The sequence below is a fragment of the Pipistrellus hanaki genome (genome assembly GCF_964339955.1).
Source record: "Pipistrellus hanaki genome assembly, chromosome: 2".
Lineage (NCBI taxonomy): Eukaryota > Metazoa > Chordata > Mammalia > Chiroptera > Vespertilionidae > Pipistrellus > Pipistrellus hanaki.
The window spans coordinates 143,267,048-143,273,380 of record NC_140504.1 but is presented as its reverse complement, the minus strand read 5'-3'; the positions used below and the strand labels follow the sequence as shown (position 1 = coordinate 143,273,380).

The 6,333-nt window shown below is 36.2% G+C and overlaps 1 pseudogene across 1 annotated transcript; it reads left to right on the top strand.

Moving 5' to 3' along the window:
- Positions 1–5,053: 5,053 nt before the first annotated feature.
- On the top strand, positions 5,054–5,432 carry LOC311618375 (large ribosomal subunit protein eL31-like; annotated as a pseudogene). The gene has a single exon. The product of its transcript is annotated as a large ribosomal subunit protein eL31-like (transcript).
- Positions 5,433–6,333: the final 901 nt, after the last annotated feature.

Below are 6,333 nucleotides of genomic sequence, written 5' to 3'. Positions count from 1 at the left end.
CTTCCTATCCTTCTATGTTTTTTCTTCCAACACACATGCATTTTCCTTTCCTTATAAACTTATAGTTTAATAAATTTCCTTTTAATAAAAGAAACCATAATAGCCAAAACCAGTTTGGCTCAGTAGATAGAGCGTCAGCCTGCGGACTAAAGGGTCCCAGGTTCGATTCCGGTCAAAGGGCATGTACCTTGGTTGCAGGCACATCCCCAGTGGGGGACATGCAGGAGGCAGCTGATCGATGACTCTCTCTCATGGATATTTCTATCTCTCTCCCTTCCTCTCTGTAAAAAATCAATAAAATATTAAAAAAAAGAAACCATAATAAACTCATGTAACTACCACTCCATTTCAACAGTTATCCCCCATTTGACAAGTCTTTTCTCATCTCATTTTTAACCTTGTTTTACAACAGAGTAGCAATAACTCTGTTTACATAATTCTCCCCTTATTGTTGGATATTAGATTATTTATAGTTTTCAAATATTAGGACAAATTCTGTGATAAACCAATTTTTACTTGTTTTGTCCCTCATAGATAGGTTTATTTCTTTGGGTTCAAAGGCTGTTTTCATACTTTTGACAAATAGCTAAACTAATTTCCAAAAGCCTTGACCAATTTATACCTTCAACCATTATTTTATTTTGCATAATTTAAAAATTGCAAGTTAAATGTGTGTGTGTGTGTGTGTGTGTGTGTGTGTGTGTGTGTGTGTGTGTGTGTTTTGGGGTGTTTAGATTATTTTTCTTTTATTAAAAATAACCTAAACAATTTTTAACAGTTTTTATTCTAGTTGTGCTTCCTCATTTTGTGAGCTGTCCTTGTCCCTTTGTTTTTTGAGTTTTCAGGATTTTTCAAAGTTTTAATAAGCAATCTCTAGATAATAAAAATATTAACTATTTGAGAGAAGTAACTCTTAAGGGCCAAAACTCTACACTTTTTTTTAAAGTGAAAAGCTAATGTTAAGACATTTTTAATTTGCAGAAATTTGACTTGTTATTGGTTGAATAGACCTGGGCGAACACTGTGGATGATTTCATGGCCTCAGAAATGTTGTTAGAGGGAACAGCCTAGTATCATTGCTAAACCTGTTATTTTTTGACACTAGAATGCAGAGGTATGTGACTATCTGGACAAACACAGAGAAAACCATTGGAAAAGTTAATCCCCCCAAACATGGAATTGTTATTAAAACACATTTTAAAATAATGCATATCCCAAATAACTATCCTCTGGTTTTTCATACCATATTTAAGTATAGGGTAGACAAAGAGGAGTATTCAGAGGAGAGCCTGTGATAGGTGGTTTGTGATTCCAGGAGCTGTTTCAGCATAAGCTCTGCTATTATGTCTGGCACCAGCCTGGGACCTGCCTTTGATATTTAGGTGATTGTTTACTCACAAATATGCAATTATTGTTTATAAATGAAAAATGTACCCTTAGCTGCCACTTCCACTACATTTACCCCCTGACAGAAAAAAAAGTAACAGAGAATAGAACTTGAAGGAAGAAAAGGTGACAGAAAATGTTCTCTGAGGAGCCATGTATAGATGGCATCATGAGAAATAGGCTCGACAGTCTGCAAAGTCTAGGGTCATTATGGGGAGGCGGGGCTCTGCTGAGGGCGAGCTGTCCTATATGCTGTAGGAGGTGGAAATATGTGTATGATTATAATGCTGTGTGCATTAATACATTCAATAGCCAATCCCATCATCCTGAGACAAACCAGGCAGAATAAATTCAGATGTATATTTTAGAAATAACTTATGAACTCTCTTAACCTTTCCCTTCTCCATCTTGGAGTATTGCACTTACCTGTTTTTGTCCTGGGTGATCTTGTTCTTCAAGGACCTGCTAGGTGATCACAATTAGTTAAACAGTATTGCAGGACGTTAGTGGTTTATAATGATTTAATGTGATTCACCCCCAACCTCACCCAATAACATAGTAGTTTTAATGAGAGTCTTTGATGCCTCAACTCAAGAACATGACTTAGAGTGGAAATTAAAAGACCTGTTGAAATGCTGGTGATGAGTGTAGTGATGATGGCAGTGTGGCCAGAAATTTGACAGAAGGTTTATTTCAGTCTTTCAGATTTTTTTTTTCCAGTGGAGACTGCCTACTTTTATCTATTTAGCAATGATTTATTTAATATCTACATATGTATATTTGAACTTTATCAGAATTACATATATATGTAAATTATGTAGGACTCGTGCCAAAAATGTCTGTATGAAAATTTGATTTCAACTTACTTGTACTTCAGTACATATAATTTTAAAAAGATACTATTTTTAATTCACGTTAATATAGAAAAATATTTATTCTCACTTCAATGGTAAGGCAGGTTCTCCATATCATGGAAAAGTAGATTTTTATTGACATGCAGGAAGAATTGGTTATTCTACTAATATCTAACAGTATAAACCAGGCATGTTCCTTAACTTCTCAAAGCTTCAGTTTATCTGCAAAAAAGGAAAAAGGATTAATAGTACCTATCATAGAAGATTGTTTTGAGAATTAATCAAGATAGTATATGTTATTAAACTACATACATTTTAATAGGCAGCTGCTGACATAAATGATGGCAGAACTGCAATATGAGAATTGCAATTTAAAAAAAGAAAAAAGAATTTGGAAATTCTGACACATTGAGTTCTTTTCACTATTTGTTTGCCAGAAATAGTTTATTAAAGGTAATAAAAAACTATACAGCTAGATTTGTTAAATATACTTGGTTGATGACCACTAAAGATATATTTACTTAGTTCAACAGAATGAAGGCACAGTTTTTTAGAGTGTTGAATTTCTTTTAATGTGTTCATTGGATTACTGTGAGTTTCTTCTAGTATCTGCCTGTCAGAAGAACAGACTTGTTAACAGATTCCAGGGGCAGCTGTGAAGACGAAAGCTGTCAATAACTTGCCATTAAGTTCTAAGCTTCAGTCTAGCATGGAGAATGTGTTAGTCTCTGTGATGGATGATCCCTCCCAAATGCTGCATTTAAAATGGCTTTCTGTTGTGAATAGTTAATCTTACTGAGGTCAAACGGAGACTTAACACAAAGTTATACTTTTTATACTATTACCGAAGGAGGTATTTGTATAAGACAGTCTTTGTTCATTTTGCAAAAAAATTAAAAAATCTGTTAACATGATTTTACATGAGGGCTCTCTACCAGATAAGTGAATCCGTTTTGAGAACTGAATTATTTCATTACAAACCCTTGGGAAAATGCCCAAATAAGAGAAATGGAATATTCCACTTTACTTGATCATCGTAGGTGAGGGTCTTCCTTACTTGTTTTGGTTAATTGTTTGGTATTAAAATAAACTCTGCAAAGGTTTTGACCTTTCATGGAAATGAATTTGCATTGGGGAGGGTGGTGTTATTCCTCTCAGAGGACTGTGGAGCTTTTCTGTCATGACTATTGGTTTAATGAGAGTGAAGCCTTTCAAATACTAGTTGAGTTGCTGTGGCCTGATTCTCTTCACCAGGACCTTTGACATTTGAGTTAAAATAAGTTAATCTCTCAGGTCCTGTAGAACTTCATTGGTAGAAGGGCTGGTTGAAATTTGATAGTGAATGTCCTTCATAGGTAATTCTTAAGAACCATCTATAAGTCAGGTATTTCTCTTAAGCATGCAGTGAAACTAAGGATGTTTTAGAAAGCATTTGCATATAGTCATTGGATGAAAAGGTAGGACTTACTAGAGATGATCCCACAATTCTTGAGGTTTAATAATGGGTAGAAAAATATAATGGACTCAACAAATTGTGGTGCAAATCTTACTTTTATCCCTCAGTCCCTAAAAGGCCTTTGGCAAATGGTTTACTCTTCTCCATCTCTGTTTTCATGTCTGCAGAATAAAAATAATAATTACTACCTCTGAGTGTTTTTAGATTTAAATAACTTCACATAGTTAAAGTATCTTATGGAATAGGCTATAATGACATGCAATAAGCTGAAGTTTCTCTATGTATTTATTTCCTTCAGTAAACTTTCCCCCTCATTTAATAATACTCTTCCCTTTCTCCACTATTATGGACTGTAAGAAAGAGTGCTCTTTGGGTTACAATAGAGAATATTTTTCAGATTTTTCTCCCACAGAGAACAAAGAATTTTACAAAAGGACCTCTATTCTTGGGCCATCATTATCTTCAGTGTCTGACTGACGTGGAGCAAATGCATGTCCACATTTGAATGCCCCTCTATTTTCTGCAGCAGCAGTCAAGGTCAGAATGATACTATTGGCCATCAAAAAAAAGTGTAATGTGTTGGATCTTGAAAGGCTTTAACTAGAAATTCTTCCCCCTCTCATATGCACCGTCCTAAAGGCCAGTCTCAAAGCTTTTTAGTTTCTCTTCACACTTTTATTTTTGGTCCCATACACTGTTAGTGTGCCTTGCCTTGAACTATTTGAGGCTCATTGTTTACTTTCTTCTTGGGAGTGTATTTCTAGCAGCTTATTCTTAGTGGCCTTTTGTTCAACTTCTCAGAGTCCTTCAGACTTTTAAGACAATGGCAAATTAAAAGGTAATGCATTATTTTTTGTGGCTTGCTGTAACTCCATCTTAGCTTATGAGATGGCTTAGCCCAGAAATGCCAAAGCTTTCAAACTTCTGACTCTGATCCTGCAACAGCACTTCAAATGTCTCTCAGACTGTACAAAGACTCTTGAATAAGCCAGCAGAGTGATTTTCCTCCTGTTACAGAGTCTGAAACACAAAGTTTAACCCCTAAAAAGTTGGTCAGGGGATTCATAGGCAGATGGTAATTGTTGAACTATCCCGGCATGATGATGCCATTCGACTACTGATGGCTGCTCCTAGTTCACTTACCCCCTCATATTTTTTATCTTAGTAAACTTTATCTTTCTTAAAAAGGAATAAATGTTCTTTTTAAAATATTTATCTCCAGCTATGTGTGGCAATGAAGAATAACCAATTAAAAATTAAAAAAAAACAACAATGATTACTTTCCCTCCAGGATATATGTAGTAGCCAAACCACCTGTGTTAAAGAGACATCTACTTTTTCTAACGTGCGGGGCACAATGGCTCCCACAAAGAAGAGTGCCGAGAAGAAGGAGGGTCGCTACGCCATCAAGAAGTGGTGACCAGGAGCACACCATCAACATCCACAAGAGCATCCACGGCCTGGGATTAAGAGGCGTGCCCCTCGGGCACTCAAGGAGACCCGGAAATGTGCCATGAAGGAGATGGGGACTCCAGATGTGCGCATTGACACCAGGCTCAACAAAGCTGTCTGGGCCAAAGGAGTAAGGAATGTCCCATATCATATCTGGGTACATTGGTCCGGAAAACATAAAGAGGATGAAGATTCACTAAATAAACAAGCTGTTTACATTAGCCACTTATGTGCCTGTCGCCACTTTCAAAAATCTACAGACAGTTAATGTGGATGAGAACTAATGCTGATGGTTGAATAAAGTAATACAACTGCAAGAAGAGAGAGAGAGAGAAAGAAAGAGAGAGAGAGAGAGAGAGAGAGAGAGAGAGAGAGAGAGAGAGAGAGAGAGAGAGAGATCTAAACTCAGTATGGTATGATAGGACTCTAGGTACAAGTGTACCTTGGAGATATTATGGGTTTGATTCCAGACCATGGTGATAAGGTAAGTCATAATCATTTTGCTGGTGGAGGGCCTCCCCTTCCATTTGTAAGCAATGCACTATCTGTGAAGTGTGATAAAGCAAACCGTGATAAAAAGAGAGGTAGTCAGACAGAGCAGAAACAGTATAGCTAAACCCTAAATTATTCATTAATTAAAAATTATTTAAAAGTTAAATTAATGCCTTTAACCATGCTACATCTTGACTCAGTTTCTTGGATGGTGAACACTTATTACTGATCAATTACAACTTAATCTCAGTTTTTAAAACTTGTGCTCACAATTCTGTTGATGGATGTATTCTGTGATGTTATACACTGACAGTAGGAACAATGAAACCCGGAGTGCTCAGTTGCCACAATGGTCTTGGCAAGGCAGGACCATACCATGAAGCACACCTTTTGCATGGGAGATGGATATTTTGATTTTATTGTTTGGACTGTCAGGCTGAAACTTTAATCATGAGTACCAGGAAGAGTTTCAGAGGTACTTTGTAAAATCCTTAGTAACCGTTACATAAAGTACATTTCTGGGTTCAATGCAGTGCATTTTACTAAAGAATCTACATCCACAGCATTAAATATTTCACAACAAAAGCAGTGCAGATTATGAATAAATCAATTTTATGTCATAACATTTTACATTACAAAAACTTACTCCAACCTGGAATACTATAGCAGGCTTGTAGGGCTTTCAATTCTAAT